This window comes from Oxyura jamaicensis, chromosome Z, assembly GCF_011077185.1.
Source record: "Oxyura jamaicensis isolate SHBP4307 breed ruddy duck chromosome Z, BPBGC_Ojam_1.0, whole genome shotgun sequence".
Lineage (NCBI taxonomy): Eukaryota > Metazoa > Chordata > Aves > Anseriformes > Anatidae > Oxyura > Oxyura jamaicensis.
Window position 1 is genome coordinate 67,663,125 of NC_048926.1, and position 18,824 is coordinate 67,681,948.

Genomic DNA, 18,824 nt, shown 5'->3' on the forward strand with positions numbered 1-18,824 from the left:
GAATTTCCTCAGTGAGCTCCAGAAAATGGCCTGCCGCTCCTCTGTGCTCACTAAGCTGTTGCACGTCGCTGGAAAAGGGACTAAAAACACCCCACTCCTTTCCAGGTAAAGGGATAATACTGTGGCTTGCATGTTTTAGTAGTTCTGACATTTATTAGTGGGTTCTGCTTCCTAAGATGCAGAAAGAAATAGCTCTGACCAGGCAAAGAAAGAATTCATCCCTCCTCCTTGCCAGGATTTTCACTTTTAATTTGTATTTCACTTTTAATTTGTATTTTCTGTGTATTTCAAAGCTTGGGTGATCTGACACTTCTGGCATGTACCAGCTTTAAGATGAGCTGGCAGAAAGTTCAGGAGACCTTCTGTTCTTCTGTCCTGGGTAAGGCCACACAGGGTGGAGTGGCTGGGAATGAGAGCGTTTGCTGTCAGGAATGGGAAACCAGAGACAGGAGAAAAGGGCAGAAAAGAAAAAGGGACAGGAATAGGGGGAAAAACGGAAGTTACAAATACAGAACAGAAAACGTCTAGAAAAAAAAAAAAAAACAACAAACAAACAAAAAAAGGCAGCAAAAGTAAGGAATTTCAGAAGAGCAAAAGAGCAAATGCAGTTGTCTTTCAACTCTGTAACCCCGTTGGTCCTTTACAGACCAACTTCCCACAGAAAAGGGCAGCTGTGAGCCATTGTTGACCATGCCCTTCTTTGCAGTGTGTCTTATTTTACTGGGACACAAAGCAACTCCTGGACCAAGGTCACAGACATACAGATGCTCTCCTATTCTAGAAATCTGGGTTTTTGTAATAGGACCTTGCTGATGAAGAACTGACCTCTGAACATCCCAGGACTGATCTCAATGAGCACATTTACCTTGTTCTCTTAAATTTCAGTTCGCAATGCTCTTTTCTGCCACACCTGGACCTTTGTGAAGCTGGAAATGTTGGGATGCCTGCTGGATAGTGGCTGTTTGTGACAGTGTTGGCAGCCCGGCAGCAAGATGCAGAGTCTCATGGCATCATTCCCCATTCCCTGCATCTTGCAAAGCATCAGAAAAGCTGTGCCCCCGATATGAATCCTTTCCTTTCCATTTGCTGTATTGCTTGCTACTGAGAGCCTGAGTAAACTCTATGTTGCCTAAGTGTAGAGCCTCTAGGATGGCTGGACAACTCACACCATAAATATTTGTTCACATAGGGCCTACATTGACAAGGAGATAATGCTGCATGCCAAGAGATCATGTGCACCAAGTTTCTTGTGTGTAAGAAACCCTCAGCAGTTTTCAGGCAGGAATCTTTAAGCGCTGCTGCAAAGCAGGATTCATCACAGCAGGAGCTGCCTGACAAGGTCAGGGCCCTGGTTTCAGATCATACACTTAATTTGGTGAACCGGCCTTGTTAAAGGAAACAGTCCCATCCCTGTGCCATGGGTTCAAGCTGAAGGAGCAGAGGGGAAGTTGAGTCTTGCTAACTGGAACTCTGCTGAGCACTTGCTCCTTGGAGACATGTAACATCCAAACAGCTGAAGCACAGCTGCAATACCCCGTGATTGCTGCTGCAAAACGTACCGACACTTCTGAAAGGCCAGCAAGTCATGTTCACTAACTTTCCCCCATTTTCATTGCACTGAAGTATGCTGAAGCCTCATCTGAAGATTTCTACATAGAAGCTACAGCTACTCGGTGGCTTTAAAGCGTTGCGAAGTTACTTACAGAACAGTTTGGAATAACAGTGAATAAGCAGCATACTCTGTCCACATTTTGGAGTTTTTCTTGATTTCTCTGATATGTGACTAATATCAGGGGATGGCTAACCAGGAGCAGAGTGTATCTGACATGGCTTTTCTTGGTGACCTCAATTGGTGAAATGGGCCTCCCTCACAGGGAGACTGTACCATCCATTAACTTTTCAACACCACAGGATCTCCAAGCGTTTGCTGCAAATGGCAAAACAAGGAATATCAGGGAATAAGAAGTACTATGGCCTGTGGGAGCATGCTCACTGAGAGAAGCTGATGAATGTGCAGAAACAGTGGCTCAGATGACAGCCTGTGGCTTGTCTCCTCTTCCACAGCACCATCTTACTCTGGGATAAAGGTGATGATGCTTTCCCCTCTGTGGAAGAGGCACAGGCACTCTCACTCCCCCATTTTCTCTAAATGACATATTTACGTCATTCTCTACTGAGGTTGGCTGGATCTGAAGCTGTCTGATAGCACCCCGTGCAGCAGCAGAAAGATCTGTATCTGGGACCTTGCAGCATGGAGCAAGGCTGGGCATTTGTGCTTGCAAGCTGGCACCTCAAGGCAGCATCAGCATTTCAGGATGTCTCTGCACAGCACCAGGTGACATAAGTGAGCATTCCTGAACGAAGTGGTGAACTAGCTGACTTGGTTATTGAAGTCAAAATGAGAGTGCTCTCAATTGTTAGGTACCTAGAGTTACACAGCTGCAGATTCATTATGTCCTGTGCCCACATTAGCTAAAAGGCAACTGAAGCATTTCTGAGAATATGCAGACACTGCAGCAGTATTTCCTGATTGCCTCTCTCCATGCCACTTAGCATTTGTTGTTTTCCTGGTGTGATGAAGCTCATTAGACTTTTGCATTGTGTGTAGAAGAGAGGGAAGTGCTCAGCTTCCCACTGTGGGGAAGAAGAAGATATGAAATACCAGTACCAATGCTGTCCCCATCATGACATGGTGTGGAGGTGGAGAGGGGATAGGTTCTCTTCTTAGAAGAGGAAGGGTAAACTCAAGAGTAAGGGAGTCATAAGCAGATGAAGAGGTGGCTGTAACCTTGTATCCCTTCCCAGCACCTTTGGGTCAGATGTCCCTGATGAAGAAATCATCACTGGCTCGGATTCAACATGAAAAAAAATGGGTGCGGGGCAAGTCCCTTCTTCTTTTTTTTTTTATTTTTTATTTTTATTTTTTCTCTTTTTATTTTATTTTATTTTTTTAAATCACAGGTGGCTTCCCACCCAGGGAAATGTGGTTCTTCATCTAACCCATCTGTCTTGCATCAGCAGACAGAGTTTTCATTTGAGTCACCTTGATGCCATACCTTTCTGATGAGGAGACTGTTTTGACACCGGCCAGTTCATTTCATTACTTCTAAGCAGGCTCCCAGGGGGCAGCATGAAATTTTGCAGCCTTGAGGAGGTGCTCACTAGAAGCTGCAAGAGGTGGGCTGGTATTGCATTTGTTTTGAAGATTCAATTATTGGGTGAAGTCTAAGATAAGGTTATATTTATGCTACAGTAGGTTCCAGAAAACCAGTCTTCCTTCTACGAGCAAGATGAGTGGGACTCTGCATGACTTTTAAACACAAAACATGGTGCAGGACATTTTTTACAAGATCAGTGACATAATCAGCTGGAGGCCTGTGCAGATATTTTTGTTGTTGTTGAATATGAGTTAGGAAAAAAAAAAAAAAAAAGTATTTCCAAGGGCATGCCACTGCACCCCTTAAGAATACCCAATAAACTACAGTTATAAAAAAGACTCATAGGAAAGCACCATAAGAAACCAATGGTGTAAAGCAGTTGAATCCATATAGATATTGTCACCTGAATTTCTATCCTCAAAAAAAAACTAACAAAAAAAACCTATTGCATACTTACATAAGATCATAAGATTAAATATGAAAACATATGTTTGCTTAGCCCTGGTTGGCCTTCTCTAGCAACATGGGGTGATTTAAAAATGATTAAGTTTTTTTTTTTTTTTTTTTTTTTTTTTAAAGAATGTGTTGTGCATCAAATACCAAACTTAATACTGTACACAGTGAATCTGTAAACTGTGACTAAAGGCGAAACATTTTTAAAATGCCTCTGATAATGAAAAGATTTATTGTAAAATATGCCTTAAATGGCCCGAACAAAACATCCATTGTGTGTGCACAAAATGGCTTTATTCAGCAGTCAGTCTAGGATTTAGCCCTTGGTGGGGTTCAGATGCAGGAGGAGCAAAGGATTTGACAGCAGGGGATCTGGAATCCATAACAAACACCTTTTTAATTCAGGGCAATAATGGTGATGTGATTTGGTATGGGAGAGCTGAATTTGATTATTTTTTCTGAGTACCTGGAGCTACCACCACATGTGCTGATATTCTCATAAAAATGTCTTTAGTGTGCAAGATACTGAGGTCAGATACTGCACACCACAAAACTGTGAGGCAGGTTCCACTTCTAGGTTCAAGAGCTCCCTTTTTTTGTCAAGCAACCGCACAGCACAGGGTGTTGTCTTCTCTCTTTCTATCAACGGTTATATCCTACTGTGTTTCCTCATTCCTTGCTAACTTGTACATGCTCAGTGCTCCTGTGAGATCAGCTTGTGAGCACCCGGAAAAACACCCAAATTCACCAGCTGCTTTTGGAAGCTTGCACACATGAATCTTTTTTCCTAATGCTCCAGCATGAAAGTCTCTCTTACTTTTGCTCATTCATGCTCTGTAAAACACCTCAAAACAAAGAACTGTAAAATTTGTCACATGGAGAGGCAAAAAAGAAAGGGGATGTTTTTTGCACACTTGCTTGAAAGCTATCACATGAGAAAAATCATGTTTCTGAGCAATGTATCAAAGCTTCTTTCCTTTTCAGCTTTCTTCTCACACAGCCTTTTTCTGAAGCTGTCCCATCTCTCTCTCTGATGACTTCATACCATTCTTCTCTTTTACTGTCAGTGCTTCATTTTGTGGAACATTTGGTGGTACAGCTGGAAGGAGAGGAACTTCAAAAAGTGGAAACTAGATTATACATCAAAGTAGCTCTAAAAATGGGCTCTGAAGCAGCAGGTTCTGTCTCCTTTCTCCAGAGAAACAACTTCACTAGATGCTTTAACAGTGTTCCAGTCCAACAGACACCCCCCCCATTTTTTTTTTTTTAACCCATTTTTTTTTAACACTGTAATGGGGCAGTCAGGATTGCTATAATCTGCATCATTGGGCAGGTAAAAACTTGATCAAGAAACAACTTCTCCTCATGGGTTGATCTGGAGTGGTACTTCTTTTTGTAGCCTTCTCTCCCTTACCAGTCCTGTACCCATGCTGGAAGTCAGGAATTAGTACCTCTTGTCTCTGTTGGAAGCTGGGCTGGCAAGTACAGCTGAGCAAACACCATGACCACACCATAGTTCTGAATTATACATTTTAGTGTACCTATATGCCGAGAAAAATTACTCATGGTGGCAAGTAAAATGTGTTGAGGCTGTGCTCAGTGGTTGTGTTCCAAAACACCGCACAGATCTCCACTTGCTGTAAAATGCGGTGGAGTTTAAGTCAGACCTAAGATAACAGGCACTGGCTATGGATCCAGCTGACAGCTTCCCGCCTAAATGTTTTATCAATCACCTGCTAATACATAAAGTTACAGATACAAGAGAGCCTACACTTGCATTTCTGTGTTTCTTTTTAAAGTGCCATTGACACACTTCTACATGTCGCAAAAGACAGCTTGAGTAGAACAAACAGAAATCTTTGAACACAATGTAGAGCACAGGGTCTTGGGGCATGGTTACTTGAGGGTCACTCTACTTCATTTAGCCATGTAAAGGAGGTAGCAGTAGGATAATAATGAAACACAATCCGCTAGATGCTGGCTGATTCCACCTATTTCAGGCTAGTCTTTAGTCTTCTGCAGCTCATTGAAAATTGCAATTCTGTGGAACTGAAAAACTTATCAGACTTTCTTAAGCAATAACACTTTGCTAGAGGAAGATGCAAATGGTCTTGACATAGCCCACTCTTTTCTATTTCTACCAGCTGGGTGTCATTTGAGAATAACCAGGGTAAGACGATGGCTATTTAACTGCCAGATTTATGTTCTAGAGATCCTTGCTTCATCGTTTAGCCTAAGAAACACCTGAAGATTCCTGATGCACAAATTTGCATTTCTGTAGATCTTTAGGTACATTACCACAACAATCTGTATCTTAAAACACAGTGGAGATCCAAGTATGTCAGATATGCCCGAGCCCTGCTGTAATAAGCTAGCCATTTCTGTGCCACTTTGATGCAATAGCAATTATCACAGCATTGTTACTAAAATAGGAATTTCACACGCAAAAAAATCTGTATGATGTGATGGGGTTGGACTTATAAACCTTCTGTTCATAAACCTGACTTTAGAAACCCTCCCTCCTTTCTTCAAGGGGTTTCACCACATCTTCCACTTCTGGATGAGTACCCTGACCACTGAGAGATGACCTACTCACCACTGGCAGTCTCTCAGTTTTTAGGTTCAGAACCAGTGGAGCCAACAACTCAGGTACTGAAAGGAAAGATAATATGAGGAAGAGAGGTAGGGTTTATATTCTTGTCCTGTCTTCACAAAGTGGAGCAGCTTCAACAGGAGAGATCGAAACATCTCAGACTATTTCACTGCTCCCCCGGTTCTGTTTTGTGAAGGAAAAAAAAAAAAAAAAAAAAAAAGGTAGCATTTTTTACATGTTCTAGTGTTCTAAGTTTCTTTATATTCTTAGAGCTACAGCTATGATTTTTAAGCTGAAACAATGAGACATTTGAAAAGAAGAACACACTGTTTCCATATAGGAGGGATATGAACAGCCTGAGGCTCAGCATGGAGCAGCCTGGGCTGAAGTAACTTGTCAGATATCACTACAGCCTAAATAATTTCCTTCCAGGAAATAAAATTTAATGCAATTTAGGACAATAGGAAGGAACATAAAATGAACGAGGTTAAACCTGAGCTGGGGATCATTCGGAATTTTGAAGAATAAATGCCTAAATTTACAAGAACAAATATAAGGAATTTCTGGTACAGCAACTAAAGTGGCACTGATAAAGAAGTAGAGACTTTTTCAGGTTTTAAAAAGCTAGAAGATCCATGGAAAAAGTACAGACTTTGTACACTTTCTGGTTTCATTTTGCAACAGTTTTTGCTGGATAATGGTTAGGCAGATACTCAATGCTTGCTATCTTCAAGCAGTAGAGATGTGATCAGCAGTTCCTATGAAATAAATAAGCACTAATAATTTAATTGTAAGTGTCAGATAAGAAAACAGAACAGATGGCTAAGGGGTAGGATTGATTTCTATTTTGGCTGTTCTGTAATCTTGATCAAATTGGTCAATTTGTAATAATTCTATTAGTTGCATGTGTTTTTTCTTATTTCAGAGTTGTTGGAAGGAATAACTAAGGATTTTGTAAGGATCTTTGGTGTCTCAAAAGTACAGCATTGAAAGACATGATTCTGGTCAGAGACAAAAGAGTCCAGTCTCATGACAGTGTTTCTACAGATTTCCTTTGCTCAGGATGAAATCACAATCTACCATGTTTTTCTGGTCTACTGCAAAGTCCCAAATATCACTAGAGAAGTAACCAAAACATTATCAGTTTCTGAAAGGTTCATGCACTGAGCTGATGTAATACCATACCTGAGTCACAGGATTCAAGTGAGATGGAGTAACAGATGCAAGACATGAATAGTCCAAAGTGCAAAAAACTTTTTTTTTTTTTTTTTTTTTTTTTTTTTTTTGTAGTTTAAGGGGCAAAATGGCGACAATGGTTGTATTTTACAGGCATTCAATATAGTATGTCTTTCCTCTCACCAGATCTTAGTTGCAACATTATCTGACTTCACTTCTGGGTTTCATGCATGCTGGTATAGTCATAATTTGCCCGTGGATCAAAATGAGTAAGATTTGCACATGAAAACATAAGAAGCTGATATAAGAGTAACATAAAAATTAAGGAAACCAATACATAAACAGATCAACCATTTTAATGAAAATACATCTAATAGCAACCCAGCAATAGTAAAAGACCTGCTTTCAGAGTGTTTGCAGGGGAAATTGCTGTTAATGGTTTCCTGTTGTGAATTTGATGGGCTGGTGAACAGTAACTATTTATTCTTTTTTGCTTTCATTTATAAGATTTTGCTCTTTTATAAGAACAACGGTACTGAGTGGACATTGCTTCAGGAGCAACTACATACGCTTAGGGACATACCATCCTGGGCACTGAGAGATGCCTTAATAGACCCAGAGGAAAGAGCAGGCGCTGAGAAAGGCAAGAGATAGCCAACGAGTCAAAAAGGTGATGGATGAAGAAACTTCTGAGGGACCAGGGAGTATGGGCAGAACTTGCTTCATCCCTTGACAGAAGTCAAGCCTGGAAACAGGGACATCTGTACCAGGATTAGTTATAAAAATCTTTTTATTTCTGCTCACCTCACAGCTTTTTTCTTTCTTTTAGTTGTAAAATGGAATTGACTTTTTGTGTTTGAAAGCCTTTTGAAGCTTTTTGGATTTCTTTGGAAAGTTCATTATGGGAAAAATGTCTCAGCCAGTCCATCTCAAAGTTCTGGTGAACCTGAGGTCCCATCACAGGAAGGGCACTGGGGCTGGCAGTGTTTCAGAACTCCTTCAATGAGCCTGGCATGTTGTTGCTCTGGAATTTTTTCTTCCTGTACTTATGATGGAAAAATCGAAGTTGTTTCTCCCAGAAGCACTCCAGAGAGGAGGAGGCTTCATGAGGTAGAAGACCCTACAGTGTGCCTACCAACTGGAAAAACATGTATATTTGGAATTCTTGAAGATAGGTTTTTCATGGAGTTAGACAAAGAAGCAGGGCTGGGCGTTACTTCCTTGGCTCTTGACTCTCTTCCCCCTTGCTCCAAACTCTCTACAGAAATGTGAAAGACTGTAATTAAATCCTTTTCCTTTGCCTGATTTTGACTGATTCTTGATCCAGGTTTCTCCCTCTCAGTGGGATGTCAGGTATTTGGTGAAATGTCTTTCTTATCTCCTGCTGAACATGCTCTTCTCTGCCTGACCTGTGGAGAATCTTGTGGCTCTCCTTATCATGACTTGTGCTTCTATCCCTGCTTCTGACCATGTGCCACATTTGTGCTTCTCCAGGAAAGGAGTGAAGAAATGAAAAACATTATTTGGCCTCTCTATTTTTCTCCTCCCTTAACACTATTATGAACAGCATTAGCATTTCAACAAAAGACTGGCATTTTGACTTAACCTGTGGTTTTATTATCTAGTACAAACACCCACAGTCTGCATGTCTCCTTTAGTGCTGGCGTGGGCATAAAGATACAAATTTCTCCCTTCTTCAGTGCCACAGTGACGGCTGTCATGATCGTGAGAGGGCGTTCTTGAAATATTCCTGAATAAGTGCGATAAATATGTCTACCACAAGAGTTAAATTTCCTTCCTAGTGCACATGTTGCTTCTGAGTCTTCTGGGAATTTCCAATATACAACGTACACAACCTACTTCACAAGTTAACTAAAATGAAATTTAATTTGGTTTTCAATTCACTAAAATGAAACTAGAAAACTAGATTTCATTTAACTAAAATTTCATTTTATTTAACTAAATTTTTGTGTGTACTGTTTTGGAAACATAGGAACTAAAGCATTGTGGCTGAGAAAGTATCAGAAATATTTTATACCTACCAACAATCGTAATTCCAAAACCAGAAGTCTTTCACAATCAGTAGCTTCTCTAAATGACTTGAGTAAAGCTGCAGAATTGAACAGCAACAGAACAAGGAGCTCACAGATATTTTAAACCTTGAGTGTTAGCCTGTGCATCTCAGTGAGAGGGCTGCTCTGAGAACACTCTGTGAGTTACTCCTTCTGTTAGTCTTCTGTGAGAACAACAGAGGAAACATTTCCAGGTTGTTTGCTTTCTGGGTATGTCTACCACTGCATTTCTCTTTCATTTTCAAGACTTAAGAATGATATATTGCTTCTAATGATCTTTGCAAAATCATTTGTGCTGGCTAAATAAATAAATTGTATATATTTATGTATATATTTATCATGCATCTTCTTGTACACCAAAGCATATAAAAGGAAGTTGCAGAGGTGCATTGATTTTGAGTGATTTGCTGTTTAAAATGTTAAGTTGGAGAATTAATAACCTATTTTAATTATTGAGATCTTAACAAAGCTATGCTGATTCTCTGCACAGCCAACACCCAGGTGACTGTTCTCTTTCATGCTTCAGCTATTCCTGTCTCTTCGTAATCTGTGCCCCTCACACATACCATCATCTTGGGACAAATCTGCAGTGCTGCCACTCCTTCCTCATCAAGTTCTTTATGTAAACGCTCTTCCTGAGCACAAGGCATTGAGCACGATGTCTGCTCTTGGCAGACAACTGAAAAAATGTACTTGCTTACCAAGTGAACCACTTATCTCCTAGCCATCAGGCTGCCAGTCCTGGCAGTGTGTAATACAAAGGTCATGCATGTCTGGTGTCCTAGACTGAAGGCTGGGGAGGCACGGATGGTGAGGACGGGGAGGCTGCTCTCTCTAATGATCATATTCTCTAAACTGACATGCCAAAAAGCTCAAGTCCTCTGCAAAATTGCCCTTAAAACTGCCACCTGCTGCCCTTAAGGCTGCCACCTGTCCCTTGGGTTATCGAACAGAATGTTGTCCTCACCTCCCACCCCCTGAGGCCAAGTTGTCTGAGCTCTGGGCTGTTGCCCTTCTGTTTGGCAATCCCCAGCACACTGAATGCTATACCAGCCAAGTAGAGTTAGAGTATTTCTAATTCTAATCCCTCCTGTACATCAGCTCTCGTTGTTTCATCTTGTTCCCACTGTCCTTGGTGCAAGGCTGCAGCTGGCAGAGCTGCAGCCAGAGCACAGGCTTGAAAGGTAGTAAAGTGCTTCTTGGAAGCTAGTGGCCACACCACTTCATGTTAGTATTGACATTGATCATCTAAATTGGTGTGAAAACCACATTACAGTGCTGTGCCACCATGCAGACATGATTTTACATAGGACCAAGTGATGAATCATTTGTAGTTTGGATTGTAATTAACACTGAAGCACTTGTCACTTCTCCGGAGCAGCCTCCAAGGAAGTGTCCATGACATAACTTGTCTCCCTCAAAGTAAATACACAAATAACAATAAAAGTTATTTCCCAGAAGTAACAGCTCTGTTTGGGCATGGGACATAGGCACACTTCTGTCACCAGATATGCATTATATATAATCATACAAGTACCCTGCTGGGGGTGGCAGCATATGAAACATGGAGGTGGATTTGGCTGTGTAATCTGTGTCCCCTTGGAGCAGTTAAAACAGATCCATAGTAACATGTGTTCTGCTTACAGTTTCTTGTAAATGTGTACAAGCTGTCCCTATTCACTCCTTTTGGTCAGTACACTCCAGGTCCCGTCCCCCCCTCTCCCTCCCCATTTTTTTTTTTTTTTTTTTTAAATAAGCTTTTCATCTTGAGTTAGCTTCCCAGTAGCTTTAGCTTCACAGTTTTGACCAGGCGGGGATTTTGCAGCTAGAGCCATATATGACACTCCTGATGGTATTTACTTCTTCAATGAGATCATCTTTGTTTGGCAAATATTACAATTTCTCTTGTATTTGGAAAATACACTAGTTGAAGTTTATCAGGGTAGATAGAAACAAATATGGACTCAGTATGTAACAGTGCCAATGGGTTCTCTTTTAACACTGAACATCCTGAAAGCTGTTTCTGAAAAAGGCTGAGGAACCTACTAGAAAATTCTGTGTTGAAGAATTTGTGTCTGCAAGTAGACTGTATTAGGAACCTCATGAGGGAATTAATCGAATGCAGTCTGTTCATTTGGTTCACTTCACTGGTGACTTATTCGTACATCCTTTTGTAAAGATGATTCAGAGTTTGGAGTTCATTCTCTGCCCAGCAGATTGTAATTATCCAGTGCATGGGCCAAAAGCTTTGCTGGTCGTTACTCCTTTACCAAAAGAAAAACATGAGGTCTGAAACCATTTCTTACAGAACCATGTAGGTCAGAAGTCACGTTGGAAGTTTCTAGTCCAAACCACTGCTCAAACAGGGTCAATACTGAATACTGAGCAGGTGGTTTTTGGCTTTACACATTCTGATCTTGAAAACCTCCAGGGATAAAAACTGCACAACTCCTCTGGGCTACTTTTTATACTCATTGACATTTCCTCCTCACACCCTGTTTGAATCTCCCCCCAATTCCAATTTATGACTGTTTTCTTTTGTTCTCCTACTATTCACCACTGTAAAACATTTGGCTCTCCTCAACCCCCACTGGGGTGCTGTTAGGGTGCCCCAAAGCCATTTCTTCCCCAGGCTGAACCATCCCAAGCCTCTGAGCCTCTTCTTGCATGGTGAGTTCTCCAGTCCTACCCTCCTGGTGTCCTCCAGTGTTCTCCCTCACTCTACAATGTCTTCCCTGTAAGGTAGAAGAGAGAACTAGAAGTCCTCAGAGCAGCAAATAGCAGTAGGATGAGAAGCAACAATCATGAATAGAAGCAGGAGATGCTCAGCCTGTTGATCAGGAGAAGCCTTTTCCCCATGAAGAGAGTCCAGCACTGGAGCAGGAGGCCAGAAAGGTTGTGCCATCTCCATCACTGGAGGATTGCTAGTACTTACAGGATAAAAAACCCTGACAAAAAACCCTGTTGGTACATTTCTCCTGAAGAAGTCAGTTCCTTGCAGTCATGAAAGCCGCTCTGATCTGAGCTGATAACCTCAGGTGAAGTGGGGATGATGGAGTAGTCTTTCTCTTTGTGGTGCTGAGGAGCTCTGCCTAGCTAATGTGCACAAGCAGCTGCAGTTTGAAATGAACATGAAATGCTGTCTTTGAATTATTCAGTAAGGGCAACAGAATTTGTCTGAAACCATGTGAGAATGATGGCAACTGCACTTTAACTCTGTGTTATCTCTCTTGCTCTTCCTCCCATGTTTTTGTTTTTTTTTTCATTGTTGTTGTTGTTTTGTTTGTTTCTTTGTTTGTTTCAAGCAGTTTGGTCATAAAACAAATAAAGAAAAGTTCTCCAGCTTTCCTCATGCACTCTTGAATACCAGGTCAGTTCTTTCTGCAAAGTGACTCAGTAGAAGCAAGCATTTGTATAGCAAGCAAAACTGTATTTTATTTTTCTAAGCTTTGGCACAACTGAACTAGTGACAGGAAACCTCAAGTACTGTATTGCTAAGCAATAAATAGCAAGTGACTTTCAGTAATTCCTGGAACTCATTCACAGTATTACTACATGAAATTTCTCAGTAATTTCATGAAGGTATTTCCATCTGGCTGGCTTAAATTCTTTGTACTGGTAAATCTGAAAAATAAAGCTGTTTACTAAAAGCAGATTTGAACGTAGATAAAGGGAGTGGAATAGAAGGGCCTCAGCCTCATGACCTAGAAGTTTTATATGCAAAAGCAGTTGGGTTTTCTCAGGGAGCCTGCAAATATGATACAGCCTAACTAAAAGAGATCTGAATATAATCACTGAATGGGATACTTGCAGACTAGCAATATTTCTTCAGAGCAAGAAGACAGAGGTCTGGAAAGGAAAGCTTGGTCACTAGACTGCTCTTTTCTGCTGTGTTTTAAGAGGAGCACTGGGTGAACTGCCATTGTTTAGAATGCAAGCTGTGATGTACACTGACGAAGAAAAGCCTTGAAGCACTCACAGATAGATTGCAAAAAATATTTTTAGTTGGTAGCTTGAGAGACTGGAAAATGTCTGCTTGCCCAAAGCCACAGCACAACATGTGGCATATCCAGATTTATGAGAACTGCTGGCTCTTTCCTGGTTGGTATCTGATGACAGTATCTCTCCCAGCCTGCTATGAGATCTATCTCTCATGTCTAGGAATGAGTGGGAAAATCATGCATTAGCCTAAAAGATGCAGAACTCAGCTGTGTAAAATTGGTTCTTGGAGAGGTTTCCACGAACCAGAAAGGGTTTGGCTTAAGGGCGGAGCTTGCTTTCCGGTTAAAAGGAGTGGACTCATGTCACATTTGTAGGAGGATTTCCTCCTCCTTCTGAAACTTCAGTGGTATTGGTCTCTGACTGCATGAGGCACTGGTATTTTTGCTTAGAACTGATGATTTGAAATGCAAATCACCACTAATTTCTATTTGTGTCTGAAGACTTTGTCAATGAATCATTTAATCTCTATGGTTTGTTTCACCCATTCATAAAGTGGATGTAATAAAACAAACAAACAAACAAAAATAGCAACAACAACAACAAAAACATTCATGCACACACACTAGTGTCAGGAGTCAAACCAGGCAAAAAGCAGTTTCAGGTTTTGGGGGATTTTTTGATGCAAATCTAAATTTTATGAAAGGTACAGGGTCCTTTCACTACTGCAAAACACCTAGGGATGACCTGGGATTCCAGAAAAGTGAGAGATCTGACTGACAGCATTTTAAGTTAAATACTTCAAGCCTAAAGGACTTGCCCTTTTCTGATGAACAGGTGGTTTCCTCGCCTTATCAATATTTGTACTGAGCTGGTGGTTTTCATGGTGTATTGTATCCTTGTTTTATTATTACTATTTAATCAAATATTATGTATATGAACGAGAGTTTGGGAAATTTCAACAGTTTTTGCAAGTGAATTCAGGAAAAATGCTGCAGAACCTTCTTCTGGCTATAGTCATAAAGGCCACATGTGTACATATAAATAATATGAGTACCACAGGGTAGCATGAAGCTGTTTTCTCCATTTTGCATTTGGAATATTGAGGCATATGGAGATAAATGTCTCATCCAAGGCCTATAAAGGAATACTTGGACACAGCTGGGAATGGTACTCAGATGTCCTGATACTGCAGCTGCCAGGTGACAGAAAGGTTTTTTTTGGAGAGGATTCAGAAAATTCTGCTTGGTTCAATCTTGGCTGTTTGATTTAATCTGATGGCTCTGTGAAAAAGCTAACGTTCTGTGTACTTTTGAAGGAGATGTCAAAATGGAAGGTTGATGTTCTCAGCTTGCCATGTCATGTCACTGAAACCTGAATGTATTTAACAATGTCAACACAGGGAATCATGAAAGTAGTGCTTCTAAAGAATTGCAGAATTTTACTTTATTTTATACCCCTTTTCTATAAATAAATAAATAAATAATGGTTTCTTTAAGAAAATCTGAGAAGCAGTAATAAGAGGATATGTCTGTGGGAAAAACAGTATACTTCCCCTCCTCCTTCTTTCCCTCCTCCCCCTCAGATTTATATTTCAACTCATTTTCTAATTTTCAAGTGTTTGATTTTTGACCTATCTCTACTTTAACCCAGTGGTAGAGAGATTTATTATTTCTTTCACACAAGAATTCTCCTTCCCCCACACCAGGATGTGAATATGGTCTCTGCACTTGGCTTCAGGCTTGAATCTTGGCAAGGAAGCTCTTAATTATTAGGCAATTTTTTTAAACAAACGCAGTTTCAACTGTTTTATGCAGAGGAGGAGTGCAAAATGCTAGATGTTTTCCAAGACACTCTCTAATGCCCTGAAGGGTAACCCATTCCAGAGCAAGGGACTATGACACATGACTACTTCAAGCCTGGCAGTACTGCTAGCATGGTTTTTATTCTGATGTGGACCAGGTTTGCTCTGGATTAATGGATATCTCTATTACACACCATAGACACATCATTTACATCTGGCCTCTAATCCAATTATGTTTCAAACAGCCAAGAGGACACTTACCCAACTCATCAGTTGCTGCGTGGAACTGTGCCAGCTGCAAGGATTTCATGGCTTGCTTGCTGCAACAAGGGCTGTGACAAAAGAGCAGCTCCACTTTGCACTACACTCAGAGGCCCTGGCTTTGGCTTTGTTCAGAGTAACAGGGGACACTCAAAAGAGTCCTGATGAAGAACCCCTTGAAAAAGGTCTCTTTTGGATTCTTTGCCCCACTGCACAGAAAGCAGGTGAACAGTGTCTGGGAATAGAAAGCAGCTGAGAAAACACACCTTGGAAAGGAGTAGGGGAAGAGAAACAAGTGGCATGAGCTGCTGCTGGCACTTTGTGGGGCTGGGAGGCAAAGGGAGGAGGAAAGACTCATTTTGGGGCACAGACATCAGGGGAAGTTGCTAGTGGATCATCAGAAAGAAATCTGAGGCTGTTATAGCATGGTGCTGACAGAGGTCAAATGAGGCTTATTAGATGAGGCGTGGTTTGGTGGGCCTGTGGTTAATGCTCTGTTGTGGTACTTGGGAATACTGCTTGTGTCCTGCTGCATCTCAGCTCTCAGGCTTCGGTACAGGAGAGAGATAGAAAATCAGAACTGCAATATTTCTCCTGGATGGAGAGATCCGAGCTTCAGTTTGAATGTTCTGAAGCATAAATCAAAGCTGTTTAATTCATTTTTTAAAAATCCATCTTTCAATATTGACTGAACATAAAAGATTTTTGAGAGGAAAATTCCCATTTAATTTTCCACAAAGTACACTAGTTTCACAGAGTTGTGTATTTCAGGATGAAATATTTTGGTTTATACTTTGTGACCAGCTCATGAGCTGAAGACCATTATGTCAGAGCCCACGTTGGGCTTCTACCCATGCATTGGGCTGTAACCACAGAGTAATTGCTATGGCTGTACTAGAAATAGGCCTGGAGGGTTTTGTTCTTGTCACTGTTTACTCTTGCAGTATCTTGAGAGAAGTGGACAGAAATCACTTCAGAGCCTATCACTGGGCAAAATCCAGGCAGTCATTTTGCACTAGCTGAATTAGCCAGAGTGCTGTCTTCCTCCTGCGAGAAAAGGAGCCAAAGAAGTGCAGCTGTGCAAGTGCATGCTATCAGAACCACTGTCTTCACATGCTGGGAGGAAACAGCTTGTCTTGATGGTCCCATGGCACCTTCCCTTCAGCTGACTCAGTCCCGTGAACATCTGATTTTGGGAAACAGAGACGACACACACTTTATACCAACAGCAGAAGATGTCATGGAAACACTGGTGGTTATGGAGACCTTTGTCTAGCCAAGGAGAAATCCAGGCAGAAGGGAACAGATGAAGAAAGACTGTCCTAGTTTTAGATAAAGCCTTTTGGAGTCAAAGTTTACTTTGTGGGATTCAAACTCTTGCTTTCATTCTTGCCATGTCTGGTTTGCATTAGAGCACAAACATTACAGATATCCCTTCTTCAGGCCAAAAAGGTGAAAGGCCTTTGGGAAGGGAATAGCTCTGTACCCAGTGACTGTCCCAAAGGAGGGATCTGCAAGACCCAGAAGAGAAGTTGTAGGCAAAAAAGTCTAGGTTCTGGTAATGCCAGGGGCAAAATGCACTGAATGACACCTATTCTCTCTTGGCTGTATGGCCAGGGTGGAGCTCACATTGGTCTGTCTGTTAAACAAGGGATTTGATTGACCACATGGTCTCAAAGCTTTTGGAATCTGGATCAATGCTTTTGAAAATACCTGTTTGGTCAAGAATAAGGGACTTTAAACCCATAATTTCTGGAGCTAGCTATGCTAAAGATATTAAAACATCTTTGTGTTTCTTTCATTGGTACTGTCTTCTTGGCACATCTCCATTCATAAAACTCTGTCCATTCATACTAGCCTGGTGCAGTACACTCTGTTTAAAAAATTTAATCCTGACAATGACTACATGTCACTTCCTTTTCCTTCTGGAACTTACACACAACAACAAGCACTCCAAAAAAGCTCTAAATAAATCAAGTTGCTTTAATTTATTAAAGCACAGAAAAAAAAATCACTGAAGTAAATACAGTTGCACTGGATTTTATATGGAAATGAAAATATCATTTGAGATCAGGAGACTGACTTGCTGGCTGCTAAAGAGAGAATTGTCATACTGTCTTAAAATACAGCTCTGAGGACAGCAGAGGAGCAAGAATAACATAGAAAAACACACTCCTAAACACAGAAGGTAAGAGAAGATATGGTAAGATGAATCCATGTGGGATAAAAAAATCCAGAGATCCTTTTTACTAACAGTGTAGGTTTTAGTTCAGGCTATTTGTATCTTCAATGGAATTGCTTCTAAATGGATGCTTAGACTGACTTTCACCTTATGCGAAATGGCTTTATTTTTTAAGAAGGAAATTTTTTAGACTGCTTTAATGTAAAACTGAGATAGCTACAGAGACCAAACACAGCATGTTCTAGGTTGTGTTCAGCTTTAAAAAGTATCTGTCTCTCAGCCCTCAAAAATGTAAAAACAAGCAATGCTACCATTCTGGGGACACTCATCCTCAGCTGATACCTGCAGGAATTTGCAGAAGTGTTTGGGGTGGAGTCCTGACCCCACAGAGATTACTGGTAGTACTGGCATTTATTTTGATTGGATCAGCAGTAAGTCTTCTACTTTAAGAAATTCAGAAAATTTTGAAGTTTACTCCCTTGAAATTAAATTTCATTGTTTTACACTTGCTCACTGGAAATTCAGTTTAGAAGAGATGAGAGGCTCTATATTTTTTAAAATAAACATCATATTTTTGTGTTTGAATTTTGAGGGCTTCTTAATAAATATGTCTCATATACACATATTTATGTATCAGTGTGTTATTTAAAAAGAATAGTTTTTAAATAAGCAAAAAAACAAAGTGCACTTAAGATTTCTGACAAGAAATTCTCTTTCTACAGCATTTTCTCAGGGGCTGCCAGGGGTCCAGTCTGCAAAGGCTGTACTGTGACCAGGACTGTGACATCTCACCCTACTATTGATTGTTTCATAGCCCTGGCAACTTATTTAACATTCTCAGATAAAACATTGCTTAGTGTAAATTGCTGTAGCACCATGTAAGACATTAGCACTGACTGTGAGGGTCTGCATCTGTGCCTTGCTTTACTCTTGTGATGAAATGAGTGCCGCTGGCTGTGCCTGCCAAGTGCATCACACTGGTTAAATAACGAACAGATGTCAAACGCTTTGGGCTTCTCAAATGTGAAAAAAAAAAAAAAAAAAAAAAAAAAAAAAAAAAAAAAAAAAAAAGCTGTGGGAGTGTTGTTGTATTCAGAAATCTTCACAGAACTGGCAGGTGAATTGTTGTTAGGAAAGCAAGTTGTGATAAAGACTGGTAACTCTTAATTCCTCATTAAAACATTTG